Genomic DNA, 18,386 nt, shown 5'->3' with positions numbered 1-18,386 from the left:
ACAGAAACTTGGTGGACTCAAATTAAGCCAGCAAACAAACACTGGCAACTGCACAGAAATGTGCCCAGAACAACTCTGAACACTTTAGTAACTAAACTTGGTCAGGGTAGGTGCCATTTGGAATTTAACAAGGGTGAAAACAAGGCTATGAGGGATAGACTCACGGTCTTTACAATGGCGGCAACTGTGAAGGTTCAAGATCATGTCATTTTCACAATTCAAAACTTTATGGATTTTTCGTCTACGGTTTCATCAGCTGAACAGTCAGTATGTTGTTAAAAAAAAAAAGTACAATCCATTGAAAGCACACTACTATCCCTCACAGACTCTTTTTATTCCTGTCAAAAATTAAAGGCTATACTATATAAACATCCAGGCAACCACTTATATTTTCATATTGTAATATTTTCAAGAAATCTGAATTTAATAATTTATTTATAAAGTTATTATTTCCATTAAATATTAATAATTAGCTAATCGTGACAAATAAAACAATTAGAAATAAGAAGATTAGAAAAATAGTTTTAGATTTTTAGAACTTTTTTTAATAAAAAAAAGAAAAGAAAAGATTTTTATGTAATTAAAGTAGTTAATATCAATTTCAATGCAATATTCATATACATTTTAACTTGTATTATAAGTTAATCAAACACCAGTGTGGGATGGCTTATATGCAGCATCTAGAAAAAAAAAAAACATTTGCTCTGCTTCTCACTGATTGCTAATTGCTAATCTAATACTGCCAGACTAATCCAGCCATGTTTAAATGACCAGCGCAAGTCACACTCCGCCTCCATTCAGGTTGTTTAACTCTACAGAACGCTGTCTCGTGCTGAGGGTGGTTATTGTTTGGGTTTGACTAATGGCAGTGCAGCGGGGAGGGCCCGGTGTCTGCAGGAGTAGAGGACACTGAGGAGGTGATTGTGCGCCAGGCCTGTTGCACTGTGGATTTGCCAAAATCAGAGAACACTGTCCTTCTTTTATAGCGTCACTCCTTAGCATGTGACCCACTGACACCATGATATCTGCCCCCAAACCACCATCAACTTCATACAGCGGGGTGATTTTTAAAAATATTTAAATTAAAAATTTAAACAGGTGCATTTTGGGAAGAGAAAAAAACAGTGGTACTAGAGTTGCATGGCACATTAAACTGTGGTTCACAACTGGTTTGGGGTTTCTCTTAAAGGCTTACTTCACCCAAAAATGAAAATTGTGTCATCAATGACTCACCCTCATGTCGTTCCAAACCCGTAAGACCTCTGTTCATCTTCAGAACACAGTTTAAGATATTTTAGATTTAGTCCGAGAGCTTTCTGACCCTCCATTGAAAATGTAAATAAAGTTTTAGAAAATTAATATTACAATGAACTGCTTAAACATGAAATAGTATAAATTATGAAAATGTCAATGGTTTTAGGTTTTTGGCAGCCAATAATTTGTGGTCTGCTCAAACTATGTTTGTTCATGTTGTGCAAGTTCATTCTGGGTTACATTTGTTTTGTTCATGGTTTTAGAATGGGCATCTCTCATTCTGCCATCTGTCTAATTTGACCATTTTCTAGTGAGTAACAATCAATTTTGTGCCAAAATACTGCAGATTTTGATTGAACACATGGCCTGTGAGGTCAACAGCAAAAGAATTGGGAATTATTTTCACTTTTTTATTGTCCATCAGTTACAAATCAAACTCAACATGCCACAATGTTATAAATCATGTCTGTAGCATAAATCTTTAAAACTTTAAAACCTAATTTAAAACTTTAGAGCTTTGAAAAACATCGACGTATGAGAAATAATAAAGGCCTTAGCAAGCACTACCAACTCTGTGGATACATAATGCACCATGATGTGGAACTAAACTTACATGATTCCAAAAATCCATTCCACGATCTGATGTGTTGTTATGTGGACTGAATTCTACAACACTGCAGACTAATCTTAAATCAGAGAAGAAATCCAGGCTCACAAGGTCATAGTGGGCATAAATTGTGAGCTATGGGAAAGGACAAGACACTCCAAGGGAAAAGCCATCAAGTCTAATCACTGCCTCTTTTTACGTTGCAGTAAATGTTGCTACCGCAGCAGTTTAAATGGATGCGCTTATGTTAACCCTGCCCCGGATGACACAACTGTCACCAACCTTATGCAAACTCACACTACAAGACACCTAGTCATAGCAGATTAACACATGCTGCAACGATACTAATATTAATGTAAGAAAACACATGGTTAACATGACTGCAACAAAGTCATCTATATTTAGTATACACAAACATGCTTCATACAACTATGCAGAGTTCCTGCACTGTTAAGAAATCAATAGTTAAAAATAAAATAAAGGTTAAGTCAAATGAAATGGATAAAACAGAATAGTTTGAAATAAAATGGAATAACAAAACAGAATAATTTAAGATAAGAAAATAACAAAAACAAAAGTTAAAGTAAAATAAGTTAAGAAAAAAAGTTAAGTAAAAAATAAAAATAACAAAAAGTATAATAAGTGAAATAAAGTAAAAAATAAAATAAAAATTAAACAAAATAAAATGATTAAAATAAATTATATAGAATAAGAAAATAAAATAAAACCCAATGTTGAAGTAAAATACTTGTGCAAATTAAAAAGTCATTCAAATTTACTTATTCAACACTCTTTGAAAATTCAAACATAAAAAAATCAACATAATCAGCATTGTTTACATTTGGGGGGAAAAGTGCATGCATGAACCTAATCTGTGAAATCAGCATTGTTTACGCTTAGGGGAAAGCATGCGTTTGCGTTGTGATACTCTCTAAAATGGTGGAAGACGGTAACTCAGGGGAGGACAATTGTTGAATAAATTATATTTTAGTTTTCTTTGCACTCAAAAGTAATCTCATAAACTTCGCAAAAATGATGTCACATGGACTGTTTTACCGATGTCCTTACTAAGCTTCTGGACCTGGGAATGTCAGTTGCGTTGCTGTCTACGGAGGGTCAGAGAGCTCTAAGATTCAATCAAAAATACCTTCATTTTTGTTCCGAAGATGAAGGAAGGTCTTTACTTGATTTTGGGGTGAACTAACCTTTTAATCGTGCTGTTTTGTCCATGGTGAAGTTCAGCCAATGTCTTTTTTTTAATTCGGGCTACTCAAATTCATTTTGGGCTACCAAAATCTGAAGAATATCTGCCCGAAGGGCTACCAGCAAATTAGAAATTTTGTGAGCCCTGCACACAGAGGTTGCACATACATGCGCAAACATGCAAAGTCATAAAATAATTTATGCAAGAACTGACAGCAATATAAAGTCACAGTGTTTCCAACTGCAACACCCACAAACAACAAACGCACACCAAACAGAAACATCCCGTTCCTTCTCTGGCTGTGTTAATAGATCCACGTCCATTAGCACACCTCAGTGTCTGGGATACAGCTCCCACAAAGCCAATAAAAGCACGCAAACACTGCTGACTCAAAGTTCAGCCATCAATAAAAAGCTTTCTGCCTCCTGGGATGCGTTCGGTTATTTCCTTCAGCCCGTCGCAGAAGTACGCCCGTCGCATCTTATCTTCTTCCATTAGCTCGCTCTCATCTGTTGAGCAATCGACTTTATTATGATAAACATGCCTGCAAATTCCACAATTACGATTTACGATGTCATTTCTAAGCCAGCTACAATTATCTGTGGCAAATGCCAAGCTAATACTGGTGCCAGGATCAGAATGTGAAACGCTCCACCGATCCCGGCTGTGCAATGATTTAAACTACCGGGGAAAGGGGGCATAAAGACTTCAAATCCCATAACAGTAGCTCCCGAGCTCATGGTGTTTCATGTTCTGCAGGCCTCACTAGCGCACATTCCATCAGGATCGCATCACTGGGCAACGGCCGTTCTCTGGCCTGCTTTCCTCCGCACACTGTGAGAGTTTATGTGCTGAGCTTTACACTTTCACTAACTTCACTCATTGCTTTGCACCCACCTACTCATGCACGCATACAAACAAACATCTCTAGCGGTGCTTTCATTTTAAAAGACTTATCAAGAGATGAAGTCATGAAGTCAAGCATGAGACGTGCGTATGTGCGTGTGCGCCTTCACCGTGTCATCTGCGTGACCTTTCTAGTCGGATATATGCGTTCCCGGCGAACGCGTTTGTGCTAATACAATTACACTCGGCTAATGAACAGAGCGGTGAGATAAAGCCATCTGAATGCTAGCTTCATCCCAGCATCTCCTTTAAAGGCTACATTTGCATGTTTAATAGAAATTAAATTCCTCATTAAACGTGCAAGCTGCTGGTGAAATATGCTTGTGGAGAAAGAAAGAGACCGAAAGAGCAAAGAATAGATGTAAATCAAAGTATTTACACACTCTCGCCCACGGGCTTATAGCGGTGGTCTAATGCTAATAGATAAAAATGGCAATTTAACGATTCTGGTTTCAATTCAACTTAACGATTCTGGGTTTGTTAATTCCATTAGCTTTTTTCTCTCTCTCTTAAGAAAGAAGAATAGGCTAGCTAATCCTATTGACATAAAAATACACTAAACAAAACTAAACTAACATAATATTATTTTTATTACCCCCACCACTACAATAAATTCACTGAAATGACCAATTAATTTGATTATTCTCTGCAAAAGAGCAATGTTTACTACACGAACACTACTCCTTTTAAATGTTGACTCAATACAAAAAATCTTTTTTGGAATCTTAAAAATGCATTAGTTTTATCAGATAAAATTTTCAGATTGAGATTCTTACTAAAGACTATTACTAAAGAAAACAATACTTTGGCAAATTATCAGATTTAGTCATTAAAATATTTACAATATTTACAAAATTCAAATATAAAATGTAATATTATAAAAGTACATGATATAAAATTTGTTTAAATATTCCCTGCATAAGACCAGACTTAAAAGAAGTTTATAAAAAAAACAAAAAAAACAATACAACTTCTCTCCCATGAACTAAAATAAATAGGGCATAATTCTCCAAAAACGCAGACAGCATCTGAAAGTAGGCCTATAGCTTTGCAACATGTTCAAGAACCACTCTGAAGGAATCATTTGATTCAGATTGATATGGATAACTCATGAGTTCTAGACTGAATCATTAAAAAGTTCCAGCTCATAAAAACTCAAGGACATCACAACCAATGAAAATTGAACTATTTTACAAAGTACAGAAACGTGGGGAGTTAATACAAAGTCATACATACAGCACATAGAAAAAAACAATTGTTGTAGAAATAAGATAATTTCAAAGAAATATCACGTATCATGCTGAAATAAAGAATAAATACTTTTCACACAAATTAGAAACCACCAGTTTACTAAAACTTAAAATAGTCACCATGAGAGTGTGTCACATAAGTCTATTTGTTGACTTTGTATTACTATCATCAAACGCGCATTCAATTTAGAAAGCTCATAACTCATCTCTGCAATTTTGTTTGCCATGAAGCTGTAGATTTAGCAGCAGGAAACATTGTCAGAATATTTAGGTACAATACAAAACCAATTAACAGAGCTGAATGTCACAAAAATCATTCGGTTGCAGAGTCGAAACCAAAAGGGCTCAGTTTCCAAACCTTCTAGCGTTACAAAAGAGCAAAGCAAAGATTAAGCAAGGTGAAAGATGTCCCTTAGAGCTTAATATGGATCTTCCACATGAGAGAGAGTCTGTGGTTTATAATGCTTATAAATTAGACCCGAGGAACGAGAAACTTGATCCTAAGTCAGCAATTAGGGCACCTTGTCCCAGGAGTGTCTGAGCCCTACCAAGGATTTGATCAGTCAGAGTGTGACAATTATGATGAATAGCCTCAGTATGCCAGCTGTCCGACTGCTCCTTTGGCCATTAATATTACTCGCGGCTCTACTGCAGCAAAAAACCACTGAAGCTTTCGCTCACCCCTTTTCTAGCTCTTTCAATTCAGGAATGTGTTGCCATGACAGTGACCGATGGCTCGGCGGCAGACGGGGAGCCTGCTCATCCCAGCCAAGGGTTGAGGTTGGTGTGAGAACGTGTCAGCGCCCCGCGGACGAAGGATCAGAGACCGATCCACTGGAAAACTGGAAACGTCTGTAGATGTGGTACTGATTAGCGGCGGGTGCGGGGGAGAGTTGCAGGTATTTCAGCTATGCTCCGCGTTTACCGCAGGGGAATCCGGCTAGCGAGACCTACGAGCAAATTATGAGAGGGCTGTAAGAGAGCGAGGAAATGTGGAGATGTCAAGTGTGTGATTTCTGAAAGCGCGAAACCTTCGCTTCTGGTTTAGTGCTAGCTGTAATTGCAAACACGTTTAGCTCTTGTGGCGCTACGTAAAGCGCTTAGACAATGAGGCCTGCCAACGGGGCGTCTGTTTGTGGAAAGTGCCCTGTTTTGAGCCTGACAGGCTGATGAGGCCCAAACCAGGACTCTTAAATGTATATCTATGATTTGATCGGGAAGTCGCTTGGAAAAACATCGATCACGTTGAGGTTTACTTTTCATGACAGGCCTAAAACAGCACTGGTTAACCAGATTTTCGGTCAAACAAAAACCCAACTTGCTTCTGGAAACACTTATGTGGATTTACAAATTAAACAAACAGAACAAACTTCATCCACTTACGTCACGTTTCACATCCTTCCTTTACGTCAACCATCAAATTCACTATCGACTGGTTCAAGCAATTAATTTGATGATAAATCATTTTGTTGTCTCATTCCTCATTTATACGTCTAAAAAATGAGAGAGAAAAGCATCTGAAAAGCATAAAAGCAAAGTCATATGCTAGATGATTAAATGAAAAAGGAATTAAAGAATAGATGAGAAAAGAATGAATGAGTCACTAGAAAGTGCAACCATTTACGACCACGAACAAACAAAATATCAGCTACAGCACATCCGCGTACATGAGCAAATGTTGACATTCATTATGAATGAGTCTCTGCTCTTATCAGTAAAACACTCCCCGTAATGAGTTCATAATATTCTTTCATAATAATGAGAGTTTAATGTAAGAAAAGGAGGGTTCAATTATTTATTTCCAAAACGACAACATTAAATCAGGGTTTCCAACCTTTCAAACCACTGATATAATGATACCTGCCTGAAGTACTTAAACAAAATTTTTCAAGTAATATCAACAGAGTAAACACTAATAAAAACATTATAAAAATTATTACATTTGTCCAGATCAGCAGATTTAATAATGAAAAAAAATGATTTAAAGATAATACTTAATTAAATTGTCATATTTTATTTACAAAAAAATGATTACAAAAATTAAATAAAAAATATGAAAAACCGTAGCTGATATTAAAAACATTTTAGATGAAAACAATTAAAATTAAATAAAAATGACAATTTCAGATTAAATCACCATATTTACTTATAAAATATTCAACTTATAAGGCTTAATCATTTTAAAAGTATATTTAATAATTTTATTTTACTTCAATTTTAAATAAATGATCAGATTTAGTGAAAACATTTACAAATTAAATTTCTATATGAAAAGTACCATTAAATAACTGTAAAAAATAATTAATAGTACATCATACTGGAGAATGTTAATATTTATAAACATAAGAAATCAAATATTATGTTTCGCCACGGGATTTACATCCCGTGGTAACTAGGATTTACACAAGCTCCAGTCTGGATCCAGAACACCTGAGAAGAGATGATGCTGACCCTCAGAGGACCTCAGATGATGCTAACCCTGAATCAACAAACAGAACTAACAATTATTGCTAAATGTGTGACTGAATCATATAATAACTTAATTAATAATATTGATAGTTCATCGTCTAGCTGACTACGTCTTATATTATTATTATTATTATTATTATTTTTATTTTTTCTAAAATCCTGTCAAATGTGCACAAACTACTAGCTACTACTAAATATTGTAGAAACATAATTTTCTGTAAAGTTGCTTTGTAACGATTTGTTTTGTAAAAAGCGCTATACAAATAAACTTGAATTGAAAAAAAAAATTTTTTTAAATAAACAAAATGCTATATTACTTAATCATTTTGTAGGATTCATTTGTTTGTTTGTTTTAATTTATAATTTAAAACAATGATTACACATTCTTATTCAGGTTAATTCACCATTGGATTTTTATAATAATAAAAATATTAGTCTCACAAACCTCTTGCTGTTTCTTCACAAACCATCAGTTGTTTTAAAAACTGCAGGGAAAGGATCCTCTTCACTAGATTTACAGCCCAAAAGGTGTTAACGCTGTCATTTTGTTGGAGTGTTTATTAGCCAGGTCTAGTGTATTTTCCCCTGAGGTGAGTTTGGACACTACCCCAGTCTGCTGGCCTATATAGCAGCACAGGGGCCAGGCCATTGTTCCGTCCTGTTTGTATTTCCCCTGCCGCCAGTGCAACCACCTCATCTGGACATGATTCGGAGTCCAACAGGGAAGAGACAGACTGGCACTGGAGTCTATAAAACTTTAAGAACTGTCTAAGGATGACCAGTCGGCAAACATACGTGCACAACACACACGTGCCTGGCAAACAACCTGTAGTCAATCACACGAGTAAACGGGAGTGTGTTGTCATTGTGGTAACACACACACACACACTGCTATCAGTGGCGCTCAACTGCTGAGGAGCCCTTATGTTAAAACGCTTGCACATAAACCGACATCCGTTTTAATGCCAGCGGCACAGCCGAGGGTCGCCCGCCTCTGCTGATGGTCATTAAGGCACTGCACTGCCATCACTCACAGGGTCACAGGAGCATGAGAATCGAGCTGGAAACAGTCATGCAGCAAGAGGCTAAAACAGACTGCTCTTATCTGAGCCAAGAGTGTGAAAGCGACAGTATCGTCAGCCACTGTAAATACCAAACTCAAGAGGATCACACTCTCAATTATACAGCGACCCGGTGGCTGCCACAAACGTAGCCCTGACGAAGACCGCTGCGGGACTTGCATCGTCACGTGCAGAAAAATATATCTGCCAAGGACGAAAAAAAATAAAGCTAACTATTAACCTACTGTCCCATCCACTTGCCCTTCAAAAAACAACACTGCATAGACATTTTCAGTCTGCTTAAATTCAGACGCAAACTTTTTAGACATAAAAAAAAAAAGTTTGGGGACTGCAGCACATTTATCAAGCAAAAAAGTAGAGAAATATCTATATTGCATTGGGCAGCTCGCCAGCTCTTAGCACAACTCATTCTTCTCGCGTTCATCTGGAGCCTTTATACCAAACAGCATCTGCTGCATCTCACAAAAGCTCTCATCCACTGAGAGATCTGGAGTTCTAACAGCTGCGGATGTGAGGAGAGATGCGCTTATGTCTCTGTCCTTCTGAATATTACAGATAGAGGTGCATCACTTTAGGCCTATGTAAGGACAAGGTCATTCATTTGGAGTCAAATACACAGGGCAAGGGTGTAGAAACCTTCAAAACTTTGGAATAACTAGTATGGCTTGTTTCACTATTATAATTGTTTATTTTTGTTATTCCCTGAAGTTTAATGTGGCACAGTTTGTGCTACAAATGTAATGAAAGATTCCTCAAAGGCTACATTGAAAAAAATGTGTAGAATATTTTCATTCAGATTTCACAAAGAAACAGTAAGTAACATATTGAATTAAATGTAAACGGACAAAAACTGATTTAGTATTTTCTTATAAAATATATTCAGATAATGTTTTGTTAGGAAATATTTTTTCACCAGAATCGTTATTATTTCTAACATTTATTAGAAACTATTTTCTCTCAGAGATGGCTATGTATTCTCAGTATTTAGGGAAAATATCACTGAGACCTGAAATCAGGACAGTGAGCAACCACCTATGAACCGCCTAGAACACCCTAGCAACCCCACAGTACAATGTTAACAACCACTCATAACACCTTAGCAACTGCATAGCAAGGTCCTGGCAATTTCCCAGAACACACTAGCATCCTGCTGGCAAGTTTTGCAAAGGCAAGCAGCACAAAAAACAACAGATAACAGACTCTTTTCGAGATCGTCTTAGACTTTACGGCTCAACTCCCAAGTCGCATTCAACAGATGTATCTGAAAAATGGCTAAAAATAAAAAGCTTTGTAGAAATTTTATCAAAGGAAACTTTGAGGACAATTTAAAAGATGTAAATTATGCATGTGTTCGTGTGTTACTAAGGAAAGTTAATTCCATATTTCCCACGGGACTGCATGATAAAATACATACAAAAGACATATTGTAAAAATAGAAATAGCCATTTTTCCTCAACATGACATTTCGGATTCTAAATTTGCAATATCTTATTCATGAAGAAACAGGAAATAAAAAAGCCTAGTCAACTGCCCATATAAAAATGGAAATTATAACAAAAGAACCCACTTCCACTAAGCAACATATTGTGCATTCATTGTGAGTACACGGTCTCACTAAAGACACTGCTGAGTGCTTTATGGTGCCTAATCAGTCTAGAGAAAAGTATTTTTCTGCATTAACGAGTATACTTTTATGAACCTGTTTTCCAGCTAAAATCTGAATTTAGTGGCAATAGTCTCTCAAAATTTGGATCCACTGAAAAGCTCCTTTGGGAGGCAACAAGAGGCGGTGAAGAAAACACCTCACAAACAGTGAATCACACACCGCTCTAAACACACGTTAAATGCAGGTTGTCAGGAGAGGTGTAAAGGCGCACAGTCCAACACCCCTGTGGCTGATCACCTCCTAGTCATTCCATCAGAGTGACACTTTCAAAATACACACACACACTCACACATGATGTCATCTTCTCCCTCACTCCCTCAAACAGACCTTCCATAGGCACCATAGCACATTACCTCTCTCTAAACAGTGTCTTGAAGGAGATTAACTGACGCATCCTACACACAGACACTCACACTAGCCCACTAAGGCATGATGACATGCGTACAGTCCGTCCCCCACGCCACCTCCGGGCTCTGCAGTGAAGCATGTCAAGCGAATTCCATCTGGGGAGAGGAATTTGACCTCCGACCTCTGTTTATGACCCATCAAAGGGAAGCCTGCTCATTGGTCTGGCAGAGTAATCATTTCCAGAACGGGCCACTCAAAGAGCGTGTGTTTGAGAGGGGGGCGAGAGAGAGAGAGAGAGAGAGGGGAGATTTTCCAGGGAGACAGAATGCCTGCAGCCGGCTGTGTTAAAGGAATCAGGCTGATGATGTTCAACAGAGCTCTACAGAGAGGCCCATGTTCAAAATCCAACTTAAACAACCACTCAAAGAAAGAAAGAAAGATTTAGAAAACAAGAGTTAGATTTGCACAGGAGTTATAAAAGTCATGTAAATAGATAATTCATACAACATAGCAAAAGCATTAAGATTTATTTTGTGTAATGTTTAAATGAGGTACATGAGGAAATGGTTCATGGTTAGGTTTAGATTTTGGACTATAACGCTAGGTTAACTTACAATTTCCCCATCTTGTGTGAATTATTACCAATTCTCATGAAATCCGGTTTTGGAAAATGATGAACTAAGTCATAATATAGGTGTTCACGCTGGCAACAATTTGCAGTAAACAAAATAAATACATAAACACCTGAAAGTTGTTCATTTTCATTAACTTTATGATTTCAAAACAGCAACCACTGAAACAAGTTGAGCTGCGTTTGAAGATTTATGCAAATGAGCAGGTAAATAATCTATCATTGGGAGTAAAATAAACTCAAATGATAAAAAGTGTACTAGCAAGAAACTTCCAAGCATTAGCTAGCCTAATCAATGAAAACACACCTTGAGAGGGAAAATATATTTTGTGGTATGTCATTATTCTTAATTTATTCAAATGAATATGGGAAAACATTACATTTAATTTCTGTTCAAACTCATCTCATTTTCCCCTTAATCCGGATGGACTTTTTAAAGTTCACTCATTTGATGCTGTTGTTGGCATAAGCACCTTCTTAAAAAGATTCAGCCCATTCCTTCACTTGCTCGCTCTCAGACTGCTGGAAAAAACATGATTAGCTGCTCGAAGCATGATTAATGATTTCTGTTTCCCGAGCTGCTGCTCTGTCAGGAAGCATCATTACCGAATGAGAAGTTTGCTGGGCTCCCAAGAAGCCTGCATTGACAAGGAGGTCCGACGTCAAAGACCACCCGTGAGGTTAGAGGTCAAGGGGCAGCGTGGATTAGGGCGACACGTCACCTCGCTTTGGGATTTCAATTAACCCTTTCACAGTCCTCTGTTACTTGGGCAACGGATAAGCCTGGCGCAACAGATCCAATGCGCTGGTTTCTCTCACCCGGATTAGACCTAATCCTAAAAGAAAACCAACTCACAAAGCGAGCTCCAAATCAAACACGCTTTTAGCCCAAAACCAGCCAAGCAAAGATCACCAGCAGCCAAAATTACAAAGCAAAGGTCCCGATCTATAATGCCAGAATGAACCACAAGTGAAAACAGTTGAGATTATGAGGTCAACTTTCTAAATCCATTCTGGCTGTATTAAGGGTTGAACATTACCGAGGGAGATCAATACACACCGTCTTTTAATCAGATATTAATTAAGAGGCGAGTGAACACTAGGACCTTGACTTAACAAGCTCAACGCTCTTATTAAAACCAATTCAATACCATGAAATATTACATCTATCAATCTATCAAGAGAAAGCTTTATCGATTTGCTGAAACAACTTCACAGAGCACTGTATTATAAACTACACCACATCTTATGTACACTAGACATTTGCTTACGCATTGAAAACGCACCTATATGGCTACCACTGACCTCCTGAGAGGTCTTTTGGAGCGTCTGTGTTCCTCTCAGAGGGACGTTCCCTTGGGCCCCATCACTTTTAGTCTTACTTACATGGCCAGTCTAGAGATCTTGCATTATTTAACTGGCTTTCAGTACACAAACCACAACTGCCTGAGGAAGTGCTTCAGCAGCAGTATCCAAGGAGAGACGACGGCCAAATGAAATGAACCAGACAGTAAATAGTCTATTATTGAGTTCACACTGCTTATACCATAAGGAGGAATCACAAAAAGCAAAGCTGAACGGACCATGAAGAACAGAAAGGTAAGAAACATAAAATCAACTTTTGCAAACACATGGCTACTCTTATTGCTAATTTCGCTTTGCCTAAAGCTAAGCTTCCAGAGTCGCTTTCATCAAAAAGGGCTAAATAAACACGCGATTGAAACCAGACCTGGAGGGATGCATTGTGAGAGACGTCTTTGAATACAGCATAAAGAAATTTGGCTCCGAGATGCTGCCAGTCTGTGACTTCGATTACAAGAGGCCTTAAGCCTTTCTTGATACAAAACAGGCGAGCGAAAAGGAAAAACACCACGGCACCAGTTAATAATACCCTTAACAGCTGGTTTGGCATCAGTGAAACCTACCCTATGCTTAACATAATACATTGTGAGTGCCATGACAATGCTATCCAGGATCAGTTGTAGGGGCCATAGAAAACTCCTCAGAGGGTGATGGTAAAGCTGTAGTCTGCAAGCAGATGGCAGATAGCATTGATCGGATCCAAGCCCCGATAAGGCTGAAGGATAGATGCGCCGTCCTGGAAACTGGAAAGGAGAGGTGAGTGGAAAGGTCTCTCCACCCCGTCCCAAAAGAGAAATCCACACCACTGACTGGTATTGATGTACATTAACAGTCCCAGACGTTGTAATTTAATTCTAACAGCATGTATCACTAATAATGCTGACTGATGTAATGTTCAATATGCATAAAGGGGTCAGGGGCTGACCCGAGATGGGCGAAGGCTGCCAAAGCTCATTCGAGGGCCCTTGACACTTTCATTCAAAATGGTATGTGACCTGACAATGAGGTCGAAGGTCACACTTGGTATTTCAAGCACTAGTCGAATAGTTGAGGCAAACTCTGGGAACTGGGTCAAGACACAGAAGGTTGGTTCTTTAGCGAGAAGGGAATATAGTGTATGTGATGGAGAGAGCACATCACTCACCTATTCCTAGAATACGGTGCTATGTAATACTGCTCAGCAGTTAAATAATATGCTGCTGACTCGTGTTTTCTGAAATGAGATACGCTTGGTCATGGTCAGGCTTCATTGGTCAAGCTTCTAATCTCACTACCGGCCCCATATTCTGACAGCAAAACAAGAAATGCAGTAGCTCTACACAAAGGTGGAAGAGGAAATGTTTTTTTCCCTCCTAAATCAGCCATTAGTTCTTATATTTAAATGGGTGGTGGAAAAGAAAGAGGGCTGGAAAAAGACTAGAAGAATGAGAGCTCATCATTGCTGTCCTGACATCATGAGTGGCACTGATCCTACACTGAGGTTCCCAGCTGAGACCTCCAGTCTGTTGAGGGAGCGGGAAAAGCTGTATCTCCTCTGGAAGACAGCCATGGACAAACAAAACATGGCCTGACCCTTCAATCTCCAAACCCTGCTCCAGCCAAAGCACTATTTATACGCACTCAATAACTCAGTTAAAGGAAATGGAAATAATTTCAATGTAACAGTGCTCTTTGCACGTCGTACCAAAGCACTAAAAATATACAACAGAGCAGGCTGCTAATAAGACTGATCAAATATAAAATGGAAGCCTAATCTCTATTCCTGTCATATTCCTATGGCATGAAGTATCTTAATATCACACGCTTTCTCACTGGGATAACCATCTGCCAGCCTTCGGCGCACACTTATATAAACGTACATACTAGAAGAAAAGTGAAGGGAGAAACAATTTTATTATCTCTTCCTCTGATCTGATACAGTCAGCTTCAAAACACTTCAGGCCTGACTGCCTTTATTGTGTTAGTTTGACGTCTCTGCAGATTTGAGGTGCAGAAAGAGCTGATAATGGATTGGAGGGGTAAATTAAATAACTTGTGTTTTATGATAAACTCAATCAAAAAGCTATCATTGTCTGTCCTAGGAGTGATATTGAAGGAAACTCAAAAGACAAGTAATGAGAATCTACAAGCCTGCTATTCAAGTAAAGGAAAAATGAAACTGCAAACTAGCAGCTAAGGCTGATCAATTTGTAAGGGAGATACTTTCGGGCAAGATTATTAGTTAATAATTGTTTAATGTATGAAAAAGCCAGGGCTAGCTGTCAAATGGGCAATATTACAGTGTCTGAATCAAAAGTCAAGAGGTTTGTATTTAAAGGAAAATACAAACCTCTTAACTTTTGACTCAGAAACTGCAATATTGCCCATTTGGCAGCTAGCCATGACCTTTTCATCTTTTCCTCAAGTACTTCAAAACCCCCCAAAATCAGAACTTTAAATTAATAAATAAATATAAATAAACTAGTTATATTAACACAATAAAAACACTACTGGGGCATGTTGTCACAAAATGTAACTACATATTGGCCTTTTTATACATATTTAAGACTTTAAGGCAATGTCCAATACAAAAAAAATTACTTAAAAAAACAAGCTATCCTTAAGTAATATTTACGATAAAAAAAAAATGTGTGACAGCCAGCCCAGGTCACCCCTACTATAAATGTAACGGACTATAAATGCTCGTGACTCTTTAATTGTGACGTATTGTAACGTGTGGGAAAAGGCGTCAAGAGTGTCTCAGCGCACAGCGCCTCATGTAGAGTGGGCACGAAGCTTTAATACAGCCCACAGCCCACTCCACACCGGCAGAGAGACTCGAGAGGAGGCTGGCACTGACAAGCTCGAAGGTGAGGATGTCATGGATATTTAAAACATGCGTCAATCACGGCAAAGGCCGAAAGCGCGGAACATAACGGCTTAAAGCGAGATTAATTCTGACATGGCGCACTTTGTTTCCCATAGTGTCACATAGAGGCGAACCGCTTTGACATAAAGGTGGACGTTTACGCCTATAACGTTGAGATTGATGCTATAACATCACTTCATAAGACAAACTCCATCAAACTACCAGGGACTCTTATTGGTTGTATGATAACAGTGCCAAAGACTCTAGCTGTAGTTTGTTCACTGGATTACTTTGGAAAATAAATTTATTGAATTAGATTATATCAGTTTGAAAATACACATTGGTTTTAGATAACATCAGACCCAACTTGTATGAGCCGATTGTGAATCAAAATATAGCTACAGCGCGACCAGTGTGGTGCGATTCCCAAGAAATGACTCTCCTTTTAGTGAAACATGAACAAAACGTCAACAATTGTCCAAACAATGAATCTTTTTTTTTCTTTTTATATAAATTATGCATGAGCTCTGTAAACAGTTCTAGTCAGTCAATAAGCATATTAATACATTGTTCGCAGCTATACATCATATAGAGTTAGTTCCAACAATTATTAGAAAACCTTTTTTGCAAGAGTTATTACATTTAAAGCTAAAGCTCTCATCATTTGTCAACAGAGCGCTATATTGACTGGTTGACATGGATTCATTTTTCCAAATATGTCATAGCTACTCAGAAGTAGGCTTCTAAAAGAATCAAAAGTGCGTCCGTTCAGAAATGCGAACCGTTAAGAAGACTCTGAAGCAGAATTGCTCGATTCCTTAGAATTCCCATCATACAAAGAAACCATACCATAATGCAAGCCACTTCAAGAATGCAACTGAAATGAAATGGCATCACTACTGAGTCTACGACCCATTCGTTTTGCTCAAAAGGCACGCGTTTTATACAGGCAACGAACTCTCTGTAAACATATGGATACAAGTGTTTAAAACGCGTAACTTTTGGAAAGAAGACGCGCACTCGCAGTAGTCTGCTTATTTCAGCACAATAAACCTTTAAGTCTAGTTACGAGTGATCTAATGCTGACTGTGTGGTTGAAGTGTACGTCGAAACGACCAATTTTCGATAAATGTTTTGTGATTATTCTCCGACATCTCTCATGCAACAGATTTACGTTCTAAATACACGTATTCTCTCCAACGTGGAGCTCTTAAATCATATGAAAAAGCAGCGAGTATCGAACCCTCTGTTGAAGGACGCCGACCTGGAATGCTCAAAAACGTAATCTTTCAGTTCAAGCAAACACAGACGAGTCTACATTTTTTTCTTAAAATCATTATTAAAGGCAAATATCACGTTCGAATGTGTAATAAAAGGACTTTACGGACATCTTCCAGTGAATGAAGCAAAACATCTCGTGCATACACAACATAAACAATATAAACACACCTTTCGACTGCCAAACAGTTCAAACAGAGGAAAATATATTAGTGTCTGCTCAACAAAATAGGTAATTTAATATTAATAAAGATTCTGAGATGTGAATTCGTCTAATAGAGCTTTACAGTGAAGACGCATATTACATTACAACTACAAATTCGCCTAATCTTAGATTTCTGCCTCTCCTGCAGCTCAACAGTTCTAACCTACATCCAATTTTGCCGAATTCCCATCTGAATTAGTCTTGGCGAGAATTTGCAGACAGCCAACCCACATACTGTCACATTGATACTGACAATTCAACTAATTGAACAACTGGGAGGTGTTGTACAACGCCTGGTTTATATACTTAAACACACCAAACCATCCTTCCTATGCAATTAAGCGTATCCTTAAAAGTGTGATATGCAGTGGTAATTTGCAGAGCTATCCAACGAACGCATCGTTTACATCCTGCATATTCCCAGCGAACACCACTGTACCTACATAACCTGCTTGTTGTTATTTCAGTAAAGCTATTAAACCACTATTGCTGCTAGTTAGTCATCCACTATTTCTCCTCAATGCAGATATATTCTTGTTTAATGCGTCAGTTAATAGACACTGAGGTGTCAAAACGCACATAAAATGTGCACATAAAATCTCACTCCTCGGCTGTTCCGACGCAATCGAGTATCGATACAGTCACTGTGAACACCGAGGAAAACAGCGCTCGAACACGCATCCGAGCTCAAAAAACTGCATTTTCCCTCAAACAAACTGCATTGAAAAGTCACGCCTGTGCGTAAAGAACAGAGGTTACTTACTTGTGCTCTTTATGCCTTGGTTTATTATCCTCGCCATGCGTAAAATCTCAAACTTGAGTACATTTTCTCGGCAGCAGTGTGTAAAGCTCCGCTTGCACTTTCCGAGTGTGAAGAGTCTCAGCACGGCATGAATGAGGAGGAATGCGGTCCGCGCGCCCTGATCGAGACACAGCCTCGTTTTGAATCTCAGGGAACGCGCTGCCGAATACATATATCTCGCGTCGCGGCCAGGCGGCGACATTGAGCGCGTTGGAGCCGGTATGGTGAAATATAGAGTTAGTCTGTAGTCTTGAATACCGGTCCGTTGCACCACCTGTCGATGTATCTAAGCACATTTATTACAATCACACAGCAGACTGTCTGTTTGTTTGTTTTTTGGTGTATGCCAGTCAAGCATAAAGTAAAAACTATGCATAAAATAGCTTTAGATGAGTAGGCTATTGTAATACCGCCATTATTCTAAGCAATTAGAAATTAGACTAAAGACTAAAATAATCCCTATATGTGTATTTT

At 38.3% G+C, this 18,386-nt stretch overlaps 1 protein-coding gene across 2 annotated transcripts in view; it reads right to left on the bottom strand.

The window, feature by feature from the left end:
- plxna1a (plexin A1a) overlaps positions 1-18,063 on the bottom strand; it is a 201,377-nt gene extending 183,314 nt beyond the window's left edge. For both annotated transcript variants that reach the window (XM_026200139.1, XM_026200138.1), the window contains exon 1: positions 17,874-18,063. The gene's annotated coding sequence lies outside the window, so the exon portion shown is untranslated. The remainder of the gene's footprint in view (positions 1-17,873) is intronic.
- Positions 18,064-18,386: the final 323 nt, after the last annotated feature.

The sequence above is a fragment of the Carassius auratus genome, chromosome 23 (genome assembly GCF_003368295.1).
Source record: "Carassius auratus strain Wakin chromosome 23, ASM336829v1, whole genome shotgun sequence".
NCBI classification, from domain to species: domain Eukaryota; kingdom Metazoa; phylum Chordata; class Actinopteri; order Cypriniformes; family Cyprinidae; genus Carassius; species Carassius auratus.
The sequence above is the reverse complement of the archived record's forward strand: the minus strand, read 5'-3'. Positions and strand labels throughout refer to the sequence as shown.